This window comes from Vicugna pacos, chromosome 8, assembly GCF_048564905.1.
Source record: "Vicugna pacos chromosome 8, VicPac4, whole genome shotgun sequence".
Taxonomy (NCBI): domain Eukaryota; kingdom Metazoa; phylum Chordata; class Mammalia; order Artiodactyla; family Camelidae; genus Vicugna; species Vicugna pacos.
This window is the reverse complement of record NC_132994.1, coordinates 59,208,811-59,223,797: the sequence shown is the minus strand read 5'-3', so window position 1 is coordinate 59,223,797 and position 14,987 is coordinate 59,208,811. Positions and strand designations below refer to the sequence as shown.

Sequence of the window (14,987 nt, the reverse complement as noted above, 5' to 3'; positions counted from 1 at the left end):
GCACCAGCGAACGTTTCCACTCAGGTCTTTAAACTAGGCCACATACTGTTAACACATATGCACAGGAGAGAAACGTGAAGGCTTTGCGAAATCTTGGTACTAAAAATAATTTCCACCTGTATTTATAGCAGTGTTCTCCTACTTGAGGAAAGTGATGTAGAGCCTACCGACATAGGAAGCAAAATGTCATCTTGTTACTGTTCCTGGAGAGCTGCCCTCTAGAATAAAGCCCTTAAACTTGTCCAGAGTTATAGCAACGCTGCTCATAGGTCTTTGCCAATTGTGTGGGCAGGATACTTAATATCATTAAGCACTGAGATAAATTCAATCGCAGAGAAGTTTTCTGTGGCGAATAATTAACTGAGTAACAATGAAACTCTGTCCACTTGTAGAAGACTGGTAAAGAAGACTAACAAACAGGGCGTGCAAGTCGGAGGAGTTCAGGTCCTGAGGCCAAATTTTGGGTTCCGTCATAGCTCGTTGCCTTTATGGTTCATTGTGTCAGCACTTTTGTTTAAAGGAAACTGGAAAGGGGACACTTCTAGATACTCAAATACTCAAATGTGCAAAAATGCAGCATTTTCTAATATGAAAGCTATTTGAAAGACCTTCCTTTGCAGGGTAGCTGTGCATATGTTTGAGTGGGAGGAAAAAGATAGCAGATGACTTGAAAACTATTAAAATTGTTACACATGTAAAAAGTTATTTTCCTTCTCATAAAATGAAAAAAAAAATCCCAAGATTTCAGTCGGAGTTAACATCTTACTTGTCACTTAATTAAAGTATTTGCACATTGCATTTGATTGATTGATTGATTGATTCATTCACTGTTTTTGGCAAACAGAAATATGCCTACTATGTGCTAGATACCATAGTAGGTGTATCTAATACATGTGATATTTTATTTCTATGAATGATCAAACCAATTCAGGAAAAAATGTAATTGCAAAGATGGTGTGCAAAACGTCAGTTTCTTGGGTGAAACTTATCATTAAGCTTAGCTCTACTTAAAAAGCATGTTTTAAAAGAATACAGATGCAGAACTGCAATCTGTGTTATTTTCCTAACATTTATTTGGAAAGCAACTGATGTTGTTTTTCTCTGGACCGATTAAGTATGAATGTCTGGGAAGCATGCTTTCAAAAATAGAGGAGTTGTTCTATGAAGGAGAAGGTGAATGAGAGAAAAGATTATGTGGCATTTTATAAGATAATTGGAGGTACTGTTTAATGCTCATAAAGTTGTGTTAAAATGTACTAAACAGCTTGTTACTGCAGGAGCTTATTTAAACCAGCTATTTGTGGTTACGTCTGTTGAGGAAGCTTAAACTTCAACTCTCTCCAGCCATTTAACTGCAGCACAGTGACTTCAGGTCTCTTGTAAGAAAGTCTAAATGTAGGCTGTTGAATAATCCCTTTGAGGGCCCTGTAACTATTTTTATGCCTGGATATGCGTCATCAGTGGGTATTTTCTCTGGTGACTTGCTTACATCAGGTCTCCTACCATACATTCTATCAGTGAGTGACTTATGATTGATGGGAACCACGGCTGTTGTTTGGCTTTATCTGTGACCTCAGCGAACGGACAACAGGAATTTCCAGGCTGTTACATTCTCTGAATGCTTGAAGACCGGGGCTCCCGGTGTTGATCCAGGCAGGTAGCAGAGTAATATTATTCACCAGCGGAGGATGGGAGGAGGGATGAGAGAAGAAAGGGGAGGGAGGAGGAGGGGAAGGGAGGGGGGAATTCCTTTTGTGAACGCGGCACTTCTGGCTCAGCTGGTTCCTTTGCCCTCCGAGGCTGGGCTGTGTCCGGGAACGTGCATTTCCTGAACCTGAGAACGCGGACAGTCTGAACCTTGTTGGGGCACCGAGTGGCTCCGTGGGGTTGGTCAGGGAAGACATGCAGTTCCCTTTCATTAGTTAAGACTTTGTTTTTTTCCCTTCAGTTGAATTGATCCAGGAGCCTCTGGACTGTTCTGATCCTGCATAGAAGTAGGGGCTTTGAATGGAAGGTGTCCCAGCATTCGTGGCGGCACACAGGCCTCCCGTGCTGTCTTACATCTAGGAGGGTCGGGAGGTGACTGGGAAAAGTTAACCTGCACCTCGCCTGGGCACGTTTTGCGAAGTGGGGCCACGCATTGGTGTATGCGTGTGGAAGTGAGTTCTAACTGAATTCACAGAACTGTTTTCTCATTTTCTCATTTTCACCACCTCTTGCTTAATCATGGTCAATAAGGTTCCTGAGCTGCAGAATGAGAGTTAGTCACCAGCATTTTCGCAGCTCCACTGGCTTTCCAATAAGCGTGTCCATCCCCTAAACTTTTTTCCTTGTCTCTGTTTATCCATCTCCTCCTCTTCTTCCTCATCCTCTTTTTTCTCTTCCTCTGTTTTTCCCTGATACTACCTTGTTTGCAAAAGCAGTTCGTGACCTTATGCTGAGTTAAAGAAGACCAGTTTCTGTACAGATGGGGTGAAGTACCCGTGGGAATCAAACCCACTCTGGCTTGCCTGTGTTTGCGGGCTGTCCTTTCAGCGATTATTTTGTTTTTTAAACTGACAGTTGGACAAAATTAAAGCACTTCTTTTAGTGTAATGCAATCATATCATGTAAGCATTAGGCAAAACTGCTTTTTAAAGACTATTTCATAATGGAAATATAACATCTACTGATTTGGCTTTCCAAGTTGTATTCTCATTCTCCCCCAGAACTGAAGGCATATCCTCTCAGATTACAGAGTACTAAGGTTACCATTCATGTAACTAGTTTCTTAACAGCTTGCCTCTCAGGAACCGCATTCTGAGATACATCCCAGAGGCTGGTATCCTCAAACAGGTGCTATGTGGGGTGAAAAAATCCCAATGGAAAAGTTTTTACTCTTACCTTTCATATCTCATCCAATGCCACTAAAAATAATTCATAATTATTTTGCTAGCCTCATTTCCAATTAGCTATCCCAGTCGAAAAATCTATGCCCCTGTCAAGTCATATTGTTTCAGTTTCAGGTATTTGCAACTCCCATGACTGAAGGAGAAACACAAAAGGATGTCACCGTACGCTTCATCTACAGAAAACACTTTCCTTTCGGAAAGTTGCTTCTTGGAGGAGCAGTGTGATTCATGACAAGCAATTTAAAATTTGTGAAAGGTTAAAATTCAGAACTCTGTGAGTTTTGAGTCGTTAGTAATTGGATGAGTTGAGCCTTCATAACGTATCTAATTAGAAATAAATTATTAAAATATTGGTGAGAGCCACTGTTTCTATTTATGTCACTGTACTGTGCCCCAGGAGCCATCGGTGACTAGCTTTACTTTCATAAAAGTAACATCACATGAAAAAGATTTGGGTGTTAGCTCAGATGCTAAGATTCCTTTTTGCCCCACGTTGTAAGGAATGTTATTAGAAGCTATAAAATTCTTCCCCCTCTCTTTAAAATGCATGTATGCTCTTCTGGGGAGGAGTGTAAGAGCAGAACCAAACATGTAGGAGGGTGATGTATTCTTCATTAAAAATATATCTCACAAAAGATTATAGTTTGTGTGGGAGAGAAATAGCTGCTTGTCTGTTGATTGCATTGTGCTTCTTCCGTATGAGAACTATTTGAGTTTAGGCAGGATCACCTCATTTTGATAATCTGATGACTGCTTCTGCTTGAAGAAGAGGATATAATTTCCAGGCTGCACGCTGATGGGCAACAGTAATTATTCTCTTTTTGGCAGAGCTTAGCATGGAATCTGCTTTGGTATTTTTATAACTACATATGCAAATCTTTTCTTCCAAACCTTTTTTTTTTCTTTCTTCCTCTCTTCATGTGCAGAGCTTTTTGTAAGCATCAAGACTGCATTTCCACAGGTGTAATATCCAATGATATTCATGTATGACCACATATGAACCTAAGTTAGAGCAGAATCTCCCCTTGAAGGGAAGTCTTTTGGTCAAAGCAGATCCTGCATTGTGAGTGGATCCCACTGTACACTTGGTTCCCATGGAGACACTTTTATTACTTATGGATGATCAGAGCCTTTATTTATGTAGTGGGAGTGATTGGTTTATTGGCCTTGGTCAGTGCAGCTGCTGGGGTTTCCTGGTTAACATGTGGTCTTCTGAGTGAGCTTCCTGTTATGTTGCAGGGGGATGATGCAAACCCCAAAACCCACCTAAAACATTGAGGTGACATGATACTTAATTTTACCTTCTTCTAGGTACATTACTCTAGTATTACGTAAGGAAAAAAGAAACCCTCAAAATTATATAAAATCAGGATAATACCTAAATGACAGTGTTGGGACAGTTGAATGACCCACATAGAAAGCTCATTCTGGGAGGGGGTAAAACTATTTCATTTGGTAAATGGTTCTTCTGCTTCATATGTGTAATTACTATGTTCACAGCATTGAAGGAATTCCTTAGTTTTATGAATTCTTTGTATTTTACTTGCCATTTTACAGAGGAGCAACCTGAGACCCAGTAAAGTGGTGGGCTTTACACTCAGAATTACACACTGGTGGACAGCAGCTAAGGGACAGGCGCTCCCCATTGGAGATTTCCTGCTGGGGCTTAGGAGCTGGAAGGCTCAGCTCTCATAGGTATGGTGTCAGGAGAGAGGTGGTGACACTGGGCTCAGTCCTCCTGCAGCCCCGCTAATGGTGACAAAACTCTGCTAATTAGCTAGGGCAATGTTTGCAGCTTTAAATGTCTTTTCTTAATCTTCCTGTGACAGAGGTTGCTGGCATCCTTCGGTGACTGATGCGTGGATCCGCTGTGAAGTCTTCAGATTTCCACAACTAGATGGCATCACTTGAGTCAGCAGGGTAGAGGTTTCTGGTGAATGGTGGCTCGTAGAGGAGTCGAGGAGCTCAGGGCAGATGCAATCACTGTAGACACGATGGATGGAGAGAAATGTATTTCTTGTGGAAATCTTTTATTCTACTCTTTTCACTTAATGTGGAAGAAGATCTATTTTCTATAAAAGGAAGAACCCAGATGCTGTATTTTAGGATACAAATGGTGGGACTCAGGTCCAAGAATTTTCATCAGAAGCATTCTTCTCACTTACTAAAGTTAGATGACGCTATCTGATTGCCTCAGAACTAAGGAACGGACAGGAACGTCCTCTAAGAACCTGTGTAGGGGAATCATGCTCCATCTTAAATAGGCTGTGGTAACACTCAAGCTTCTCAACATTCACTTGCTGCAGAATTTCATCTGAAAATGACCCCTTTCCAAACCTTTAGATTTTTTTACTGGACATTTAAAAATTCTTGACACGGAGACTTACAGATATTTAAATAAATAATTGCCCACAAGTGCCTCATTTTCTATAAAATTGCAGCCGGACTCGTGTGAACTAGGTAAAGTCGTACTGAAAATGGTTTCCTTTTCTTATTTTGGTTAGTTTTATGTGAGTGGAGAGGTGTTCTGAAGGCCACATGGCATAGTCCAGTAAAGAATTTATCTTCCTCCTGAGGGAGTAGGTTTAAGAAAGGTCTGGAATGTATAGCACCAACCATGAGAAAGACCTGTGCCTTTTAACCCTACCTAAAGCGTAAGAGAAAGCCCTCTGTCCTCGAGAAACTTGAGTCTAGTTTGGGGAGAAAATGATGTATGTCCCACGTTTGATCCAAACTGAGGGGTGGAGGCATCAAGGGTGACTGAGGTTTGAGCCCAGTGGCTGAAGAATGGGGGAGGGGTCCTAGTAACAGAAGGCGGAAGCTCTGGGGTGAAGACAGATTTGATCTTATAGAACTGCTTTGTCCAGATAGAGATGTGAGGAACCTGTGGCTACGACTGTGGCTTTGAGTTGTGCCTGATGTTGATGGGAGGGAGAAATCAAGACAGAACCCAACTATAGGCTGAACTTTGCCCTCAGATGATGTCAGAGTCAAAGCCACATTGGCTGAAGGGGCAGTTTTGGGCCAAGATCTCAAGGAAGTGGGTGTATTTCCCACATGTGTAATGAAGTGCTGAAGCAAAGCTTTCTCTTCTGTGTGGAAGACTATCTTCAAGGAAGGGCACCAGGTGTGGAGCCTTTGAGGTGTGGAAAACTTGGGGCTCAGGGAGCCTGGACTTTTCAAGGCAGTAATGAGCCTGAGAAAGGGGGCTTCTTTGTCATTAACCTTGGACACGTTGGTGACTGGATCTGATGGCTGAGGCTTGCCTGTCAGTACCCCAGGGGTTCAGCTGTCCACTGGGAGCATTGGACTCCTCCCTGACCTTTGTTCCTTCTCCCTGGAGTCATTTTTTGGGTGAAGCTTCACCTCCGGGAGCGAGGTTCAAGTTACGGGAATCTTGACAAAAGTATTGAATAGGGGTTCTAGTGAGAGTAAGTGATGAAATGTCTTGACGTTCTCCTGTGTTTGTTGGTGGGAACGGAACTCTGTTGGAGAGAGAACAAAAAGGGATATAAGGGAGCTGACTTCAGAACCCTGGGAAGTGGTATTATTTGGGGGACGGGAAGAAAAACAGGATTTAGTAAAGAGGAGCAGTGAGGGGGTAGGTAGAGGGCAAGAGAAAAAAGTAATAGGGGAGGTGGATTCTAGAGTTTCCAAATACTATCATATTTGTCCAATGTATATTGATGGTGTTCTATATGCCAGGTCCTGTGCTAGCTTCTGCGGATACAACAGTGAACTGGACATCATTCCTGTCCTCAAAGAAGTCCGTGGGGCACTATTGCGTGATCTTTGCTGGTATTTCAGTGTAAGCCAGGGAAACAGAGAAGGCAGCCTGTAGGGTGAGCCAGGTTGGGAGAGGGGGAGGGGAGGGAAGGTGAAGGGATGGGAGGAGCCTGTTGGGATGTCTGACTATACGGGACCCACGGTTGCCAGAACAGCTGAGGTCAGATGGCCTGGGACAGGTGAGATAAGGGATCAGAAGTCAGTGGAGGGCAGAGAGCCTCCTCAGCCGCTGTGAGGAAGTGAAAAACATTTGGAGAAAGGAGTCTGGCATGAGCAAGTGGAGATCTGAGTTTGCGACAGAGGAGGGAGGAGAAGGACCAAGAAGGTCACCTTTGGGATGCTAGTGGAGGGCCGAGAGGGCTGAGTGATTGCTTTGATTCTGATGGCAGCTCATGTGATATTCCTCTCTAATGTGTTATTATACCTGATGCTCAACAACAACAACAAATCCCCTGCTGTATATTTCAGCTACCACCACCCTAGACAGGTTTTGCTATGTCACACCTAGTCTACTACAGCCTCTTAGATGGTGCTCCTGACTGAAATTACTCTACCTGTGACCAATTGTTGATTCCACTGCAATGCTCATCTTCTTAAAATACCATTTTTTAATAGTTTACTGTGAAGATCTAGAACCTTCACTGGCTACCCACTGTCCACATTTTAAAAGATGTGCTCCTCCATGAAATGGGAAATCTCCATTTTCACAAGAGTTCATAATTTGCCAAGGGCTTTATACATATAACCTTACTGGATTCTTACAAAACCTCTGTGGTGGACAGGACAGATGCTGCTCTTTCCCTATATCTGTAAATGGTATAAAAGAGGATCAGACAGGTTAAATGACATGCTACACAGTTCATGAATGGCAGAGCCAGGAATAGAAATCAGACTTTCGAGTTCAAGATGCTTCGTTCCACACCGTGACCTCACCTTGCGTGTGGAGCCCCATCTCCACGATAACCCTGTGGTTTCTGTCATTACAACAATGGGGTAGTCAGTGTGCCTTTGGTTCCAGCAGGAATGCACAGAGGTCTCTCGGCATCCTCACAGTCAATGTTCTGTCACTGCTGAGAAGTGATCTCGAGCTGTCAACTGAGACACATTTCCTGGCTGATTTTCCCTTAGATTGGGAAAAGCCTGTCTCCTGCCAGGACATCTGGGGAGACACAGAAAACACTCTGTACTTCCCTGATGTCATCCTCAGTGCCTGCTTGTCTCATGGGACTTGGAGAGGGTTGTCACTGACTTACAGTGGTTTATGGGATGGCCTTTGACCACTGGCAGGATCATCTCTTCCTTCTTTGACTGCTCTCTTCAATAAAGTGTCCCTCTGGAGCACACTTTGCCTTTTCACCCAGAGGAACTGATGGTCTGAAACCTTGTTTAAAAATGCATTCTTATTTGTTATATTAATGAATGTATAGATTTGTTACCATTTAGACCTGAATAGTTCTGGGAAATGCTGTATACAGAAGGAGGCAGAGTTGTGCTTTAAACTACTTGGCAAAATCAGGAACATTTGTTACCAATGCAGTGATTAATGAGTTTGTGTTAATGTGATTTTGGAGTACACTCTGTTTCCATCACTTTCTCTTTGTACTGAAGCCAACGTGATTTGGATTTTGACAGTTTGGGGAGGCAGTTTACTGCATCAGAAGTTTAAATGATATAAAAAATATGCCTGACAATTGTCTAGAATGTCAAGAATTGCCTCCACTCCTGTAAAAATCGATGTCGGAAACACATTCATGAGAATCAGTTAAATAATGTCTTGCAAGAGTGCTGCGTTGCCTTGGGGGCTCCACTTTAAGACACACACACACACACACACACACTTTAAGACACACACACATCATCTGTTTGGAAATTATGACCTGAATCCTCTAAGTTGGGTTTCCATTGATGAAAGGTGCATCTTTCCAATGAGAAAAGCTAAGGAAGAATCACTGCAATACTTTTTTGTAAAATATGGTATTTTATAATCCTCATTGTTTCCCACCCCCTTGTAATGGTATAGTCCTCCTGGGGACAATGGCATACTTCTCAGGAGGCTTAATTTTTCTAGTGCCTTCCATATGTTACAGTTGTAAGAGCACTAAAGGATTCATCTGCTAAACTCTAGATTTTTTCCCCTTTATTTTCTTTAATTTTACCAAAGGCATTGTGATATACAAAATATTGGAAATGAGGTGCAGTTTGGACTTGGGTAGTAAAGCATTTCAGGGAGGCAACAAGATGTGTAAATTCTAAATAGTGTTGAACGGAAATATTTCTGAAATGGAATTTCAATTCTGAACTCTTAATATTGTATTCTTTACCTTCTAGGTCATTTTTAAAAGTTTTATTTATTAAAGTACTCATTGGAAATAGTGATTTATATTGTGACCTTATATTCTTCATTGGGCTTAATTACAATTAGCTGGCCAGCTAATAAAAATTGAGTAACTAAAGTGGACATTCTTGGCTAAAAATAATTAGACGTATGTATGCATAGATGTATGTGTTATAAGAGATCGTTAGTGTACCTGTTGGGCCGTACAAGAAGGTAAAAGATGGTTAAGAAGACTAACTTGTATTTCATTTAAAGTATTAGCAAAAATAAAAGCATAATATATGATAGAAGAACAAGAATATGGAAAATTGTCATTTTGTAGATATCTTTTTTAAATTGAAGTATGGTTGGTTTACCATGTGTTCATTTCTGGTGTACAGCATAGTGATTCAGTTATACATTTATATATATACCTTTCCATATTCTTTTTCATTATAGGCCATTACAAGGTATTGACTATAGTTCCCTGTGCTCTACAGTAGGACCTTGTTGTTTATCTATTTTATATACAGTAGTTAGTATCTGCAAATCCCAAACTCCCAATTTATCCCTCCACCTCTCCTTTCCCCCTGGTAACCATAAGTCTGTTTTTCTATGTCTGTGAGTCCATTTCTGTTTCATAAAGAAGTTCATTTGTGTCTTTGTTTTTTTTAGAATCCACATACAAGTGATATTTTGTAGGTATCTTTATGCCATCTTTATATATATATATATAGATGTATATTAATTGAAGTACAGTCAGTTTACAGTTGTGTCAGTTTCTGGTGTACAGCATAATGCTTCAGTCATACATGAACATGTTTTTAAAACAGAGATGTCGTGTGACGTATCCTATAATATCCTATCATGGATTCTTCAAAAGCGCTTACTTAGCCTTATTGTATTTCAACACGCATTGTTCTCCTGCCCTGTTACATGACTTTTGATGTCAGCGACACTCAGTTGAAAGTCTTTCTCACTTGCTGTGGTGCTGTGTGTTCTCTTGAGCTGCCCCTGCGGCCCCTTCACCTCCGTTCTTGCCCCGGCCGACGCAGGCTCTCCTCATGCTGCAGCTGGAGACCACAGCATCTTTCATCTCAAACTGATCTTGTACACGATCTGATTAACTTTATAATAATTCTCTTAGAGCACCCCTCTTTCTGGCTCAGAATTCCTCAGGGGATCTGTATGGTTTACAAGACGAGAGGCAGCTTAGTGTCAAAAAATAGCACAGGAAGTGGAATCCAGAGACTTGCTTTTAAATTGCTGGGTCTGGAAACCTCACTGTCCATCAACTCTCCTCAAGTGTGTGTATTTCTAACTGTCTCAAGTTCTTCACTTCCCATGCTTCTTGCAAAAGCCAGTGGTCATTCTTTGTCTTCCTATTTTCAACTCTGAACAGCATTTGGAACAGTTGGCCATCACCTTGCTTAGTGAAATTCTGGCTTCTCCCAGCTTCCCTGACACTACATCTGCGAGGCTTTTCACCTGCCTTGCCTTCTCAGTCTTCTTTGCAGGCCTTCACCCAGGTGTTGTAGCTCCCAGTGGCTCTGTCCTAAATCCATTTATCTTCTTTATCTGAGCTCTCTAGCAGGTATCGATAGTCGCATGGTTTCAGATATCATCTATATGCTGGTCATTTTCAAAGTTTTATGTCTATGAATGGATCTTCTTCTAAGTTCCCAACTTAAACACTTCCTTAGTATGTGCTCTCGGCTGCCCCATGGACATACCAAAGTTCAGAAAGTGAAAAAGGAACTATCAGTGTCCGCCTTCAACAGCTCTGCTCCCCAACTAACTTGGCCCATTTCAGTAAACAGAACTACCATGCCCCACATTGCTCAGGCCCAGATTCCAGAATTCATCTCATTCCCTCGGGCCTCCCACTCAGTCCAGCAAGTCCTTTGGCTCTCTCTCCAAAGTAAGTGCTGAATAAAAGGTCTTCTTCAGCTCTTCCCTGCCGTAGCCTCGGTTCAGGCCAGCAGCCTCTGGCCTGGCCTGCTGCAAGAGCTCTTAACTCGCTTCCCTGACGCCACAGTCCTCAGAGTAGCCTATCAGATATAAATTGTATAATGCATTCCCTTGCTACGGAGTCTCCAGTGTATTTTCATTACCCTTAGAATAAAATGCAAGCTTTTCACCGCGCCCCGAAGGGCCCCGCCTTTCTGAGGGCATCTCCCTCTGCACTCTCCATTCCCAATCAGGCTCCACATTTCGGCCTTCATCCTGTTCCCTAAACTTGCTAAGCTGTTCCTGTGCTGGTCCTTGCACTTGCTGTTTTCCCTGCTTGGAATGCTGGGAACCCACATCATCCGAGGTATGGCTCCTTTTCCCTGTTCGAGTCTCAGTTCCAACGCTACTTCTTTGGATGGGCCATCAGTGACCCTGGATTGAGTGATTTCTTCTCTCCATCTCCAGTTCACCTTATATCACTGTTGTATTCATAGAACTTACCAGAACCTGAAATAATCAATTATCAAATTGTTGATGTGTTGTTTTGTCTGACTCTCCCCACTCTACACTCTGTGAGGTCAGTGACATTTTGTCACTCCCCTCTGCAGCTCAGTGCTCAGTAAATAGCGCATGGTGGGCTCTTCAGAGTCTTCGTGGACTCATTCCCCGCCTTAAGCCCAGGTCCTTATCTGTTAAGTAGAGGTGTTAGGACAGGTGACCTCCAAAGCTGTCCTACCTGGACAGTTTTCATTCTTCTCATCTCTCCAGCCCTCTGAGGGCGTCCGCTTGACCTCCTTAATGTCTTGTGAATGGGCCATGTTTATTCAGGTCTTCAGGCCTTGTCTCACTCTCTTCCCTCCTGAGTGTCCTTCCCCTCTTCGGTCCTAGCCAGACGCCTTCAGGATTTTCCTTCTCCTCCTTTTGTCTGTACCCTTCAGAGGGGAATGTAATTGTTTTATGTGTACACGTATTGCCTGTGCTACAGGGTGGTTAGCTCCTAAGCACGGGCCTGTCATGTATAATTAATTTGAATCCCCACGAGAGCTATTGTGGTGTTAGCACATAGCTCACCCTCTGTACCTGCCTTATAACTCAGTCATAAGGGCATGGTGTCCCAAAATATTGCTTTCAGAACAATAAGATTGTTTGGACTCTTTTACTACTTTACATGGAACAAAACAGATTTTTAAAAAGAAACCAAATAGGTATATCTTTATTAAGCCTAAACTGAAGGAAAAGAAGATCTGAAAATGGAAATTTAGGCTTATGATGATGTGGTATTTTGCAGACATCTGTAAGCAGTCTTACCAAAAATGTTCAAAAAAGTATATTCATAGATATTTGAAAGGAGAAATAAATGAGCATTGTTTTTTTATTATTAACTCCGGTTAAAGCTTGAGCCTGGTTTTCAGTTTGGTTTGGTTTGTTCAGGTATTAGGAATTTAGAGAAGCTCTATGAAAATATCCCGCCTACACATTTTGAATATCCACTTCCTGCTTATCTTTGGAACAGCTTGGTTCTTTTAATAGCAAATGGCTGAGTGGAGGGGAACCATTTGTAGTGGGTAAATTTTAGTACAGTATGTCCTCCCATTCCAAGCAGAAGTCATGCTAACTGCTCAGGGATTGGTGCAAATATGTTTGCTTTCTGTTGTTGGCCAGGTCCCTGAAAACTCAGTATTTTGGAAGGCTGTTACCCGTTTTTATACAAGTAGAAGAATTATTGGTCAACTATAAAAAAATTCAGGAGCTAGTGAACACCTCATCTGTTCTGTTTATAAACATACTGATTTATTATGTCCTTTTGAGGCTATTCTGAAAATTTCTGTAGGCTGGGATAGAAGAGCTGATTTCAGGGAGAATCACAGGTTTGCTTCTTCATTTCACATGTGAACCTAATGCTGTATGATCATGTGTAGACACAAATGGTAAATTCCTCTTAATCCAGAGTGGCTGGAAAATACGTGCTGAAAACTAGGAGTAACCATGTATTCCATCCATGGATTAACTGTTTTCAAAGAATTTGGTCACATACACTTGGAGTATTTTAAATTTATTTTTAATAACATAAGAGGCACTTAGTAGCCCATGGTAATCACTGTGTACATCAATTACTGGTGAAGAGTATTATTCTAAATAATGCCTGTGATTGGATTAATCCTTCGACTATCCCAGAATTTGCTGTTTTGCATAAACGGCTTGTTTTCAAGGCATCCGTTTCTTTTGGAAAAGTAGGGATGAGAAAAAAGTCTGCTTCTATAAATATCTTGTTTGGGGTAAATAACCTTTTTTTTTTTTTTCTTCTGGTGAATAGATGCAAAGGATTTCCTAAAGGGTTGTTGTAGTTTTGCATAGAGACCTGTACACCCAGCGAGTGTTGAAGGCGGGTGAATCTTGTTCTGTGTTTCCATGCAGCAGCCTTGTGCATGGTTCGAGCTGTGTGGTGTCTGTAAAAAGGTTTGCTTTGTAATGCCTTAGGATCCCTGTTGCAAAGTCTTCCTCTTAGGGCAGCATTGCTGAGATGAGTGGTGGCAAAACTGTGTCCTGTGGCTGCTGGGGTGACCTGGTTAGATCCTGTGGGGAATTAATACCTACAGAGGTTGGGATTGGTGAGACTGGAAATACAGAAAAACAGTGGATTTAGGGTGCCTCAATCAAAAAGGGTCGGGAACCATTGGGATAATACATTGAAAAATGTCAAATAGGAAATTTATGAACCAGTAAGAAACCCAATACTGCATGAAATCTTACTGCAACCCTCAAAACTGATCATAAAAGGGCCCTCTTCAGTTTCAGGGAAAGGGTGAATATTTAATTCAGAATATATATTTAGGTAAATCACAATCTTCCTTTAGTTTTGTTTTGGTAGGATGACTTGGACTTTTTCCTTTTTCTTTTAGGTGAAGATGTAAATGTGATAGTCTGTGTTTTTTTTTATTTGTTTGTTTTTTTCCCTGATGAGCTCACCGGCTTGTCATCCCCCAGACTCATCAGCAGCTGGTGCTTCACTGAACAGCACTGTGATTTTCACTATCCATTTGCTTGAACAAAAAAGGAAGGCATCGATTTACATTTTAAAATAGAGTTTGAAAGGTTTTATGAAATCACGGTCCAGGTCCATTTTGATGAATTTTTGCCAGCAGCTGCCCGCACCTGGGCTGTGTTCTTGGTTGGGTCATAACTGTTAAGGGGAGACTGCTGCGTTTTGAAAGTGGTTCCAAAGACTCATTGTTCCAGACATCGGACATCCTTATGTTTTTCAAGTTCTATGGTACTTGGTCTAAAGCAGGTTAATTACTAAACTCTCAGTGAATAATTAACCATTTGACTTGTTCCCAAGTTATAGACTCACTGGGTTAGAAATGATTTCCCAGACTGCTGAAGATAAGAGAAGGTTATTCCTGGTGTCACAATGTCCCCATTGTTACTGACTTGTGTGTATGTGTGAGACACATCAGCTGATACCTACGCACTGGTCCAGCTACTCAATCAAACCACTTCCTGGGGTTTTCTCGGGTAATGGCAGTGATTCAGAAGATACCGCAGTAGATTCAGAGGACTGCTCCCTGCCTGTAACCCTGGGCCTGAAGGACTGGGAGCTGTCAAATTCAAAAGGAGCATTTTTGTTGCAGTATCATTAAATCTGTGGTTCGTTTTTGCTCAGAGTTGCATTTCAGCTGAGTTTCGGGTTGCTTGTCTGTGTGCTTTCAACAATATATATTCTAAAGGCCATGTATATTATAGTAGTGGGCTAATGCCTATTTTCCATCACCACTTAACAAAGTCATGCCTTAGTTGAGTTCCTACTGTGTACAAAATCCTATCAGAGGCCTGAGAGGAGACAGGCAAAGGTAAATCATTCCTGGCAAGGTAGTCACTTGTACTCATTCAAGAGGTGGTAGTAATTAGGACGATAAGAGATCAAAATGCAGGGGCTAAAAAGGGTGCTCATGTAGACATACAATTTTACTTTCAAAATAGGTATTTCGGTGATTTTAATTTCTGAATTGATTCACGGTAGTGTGTTCCATAAGGTAAATTTT

At 41.7% G+C, this 14,987-nt stretch overlaps 1 protein-coding gene across 7 annotated transcripts in view; it reads left to right on the top strand.

The window, feature by feature from the left end:
- Positions 1-14,987, top strand: part of HIVEP2 (HIVEP zinc finger 2) — a 176,847-nt gene that overhangs the window by 52,565 nt on the left and 109,295 nt on the right. The window lies entirely within an intron of this gene.